Raw genomic sequence first — 1,956 nt, 5'->3', positions numbered from 1 at the left:
CAAAGAAGACATACAGATGGCCAAGAGGCACATGAAAAGATGCTCAACATCACTAATTATTAGAGAAATGCAAATCAAAACTACAATGAGGTATCACCTCACGCCGGTCAGAATGGCCATTATCAAAAAAGCTAGAAACAATAAATGCTGGAAAGGGTGTGGTGAAAAGGGAACCCTCCTACACTGTTGATGGAAATGTAAGTTGATACAACCACTATGGAAGACAGTACGGAGGTTCCTTAAAAAACTAAAAATAGAACTACCATATGACCCAGCAATCCCACAACTGGGCAGATACTCTGCAAAAACCATAATTCAAAAAGAGACATGCACCACAATGTTCATTGCAGCTCTATTTACAATAGCCAGGACATGGAAGAAACCTAAGCGTCCATCGACAGATGAACGGATAAAGAAGATGTGGCACATCTATACAATGGACTATTACTCAGCCATAAAGAGGAACAAAACTGAGTTATCTGTAGTGAGGTGGATGGACCTAGAGTCCGTCATACAGAGTGAAGTAAGTCAGAAAGAGAAAAACAAATACCGTATGCTAACACATATATATGGGCTCTAAAAAAAATAGTACTGATGAACCTAGTTGCAGGGCAGGAATAAAGAGGCAGACATAGAGAATGGACTTGATGACATGGGGTGGGAGGGCGAAGCTGGGGCGAAGTGAGAGTGGCATCAAAATATACACACTACCAAATGTAAAATAGCTAATGGGAAGCAGCTGCATAGCACAGGGAGATCGGCTTGGTGCTTTGCAATGACCTAGAGGGGTGGGATAGGGAAGATGGGAGGGAGGCTCAAGAGGGAGGGGACATGGGGACACGGGTATGCATGTGGCTGATTCACTTTGTTGTGCAACAGAAACTAACACGGTATTGTGAAGCAATTATACTCCGATAAAGATCTATTAAAACAAATTAATAACTTGCTGCCAAGGACATTCTCAAGAAAGTGAAAAGGCAACACACAGAATGGGAAGAAATATTGGCAAACCATGTATCTGATAACTACCTGGTGTCTAGAATATAACAATAAAAAACCCAAATAATCCAACTTTAAAATGAGCAAAGGATCTGAAAGACATTTCTCCAAAGAAGATGTATAAATGGCCAACAGGCACAAGAAAAGATGCTCAACATCATTAGTCTTCAGGGAAATGCAAATCAAAACCACAGTGAAACACCACTTTACACCCACCAGGATGGCTGTCATCAAAAACAGAAACAACTAGTGCTGGTGAGGATGTGGATAAATTGGAACCCTTGTACATTGGTGGTGGGAATGTAAAATGGTGCAGCCACTGTGGAAAAGTTGTCATTGCCTCCAAAAGTTAAACATGGAATTTTCATGTGACACAGCAATTCTATTCCTAAGTATATAAGAAAAATGAAGAGAACAAGAGAAATGAAAACATAGGTCCACACAAAAACCCGCACATAATTGTTCATAGCAGCATTATTCACAACAGCCAAAAAGTGGAAACAGCCTACATGTCCATCAACTAATGGATTTTTTTTAATGTGGGCCATCCATACGATGGAAGATTATTCAACCATTAAAAGGAATGATGCACTGACATAGCTATAACGTGGATGAATCTTTGAAAACCTTATGCTAAGTGAAAGAAGCCAGACACAAAGGCCACATATCATAGGATTTCATTTATAAATGTTCATAGTAGGCAAACTTATAGAGACAGAAAGCAGATTAGGGGTCATTAGGGGATGAGGGAGAGGGGGCAATTGGGAATGACCGCTAACAGGTGTGGCATTTCCTCTTGGGATGATAGAAATATTGTGGAATTAGATCATGGTGATGATTGCACAACATTGTGAATATACTAAACATCACTGATTTGTGCACTTTAAAATGGTTAAAACGGGGCTTCCCTGGTGGCGCAGTGGTTGAGAGTCCGCCTGCCGATGCGGGGGACGCGGG

This window comes from Physeter macrocephalus, chromosome 7, assembly GCF_002837175.3.
Source record: "Physeter macrocephalus isolate SW-GA chromosome 7, ASM283717v5, whole genome shotgun sequence".
NCBI lineage: Eukaryota > Metazoa > Chordata > Mammalia > Artiodactyla > Physeteridae > Physeter > Physeter macrocephalus.
Note: the sequence above shows the minus strand (reverse complement) of the source record.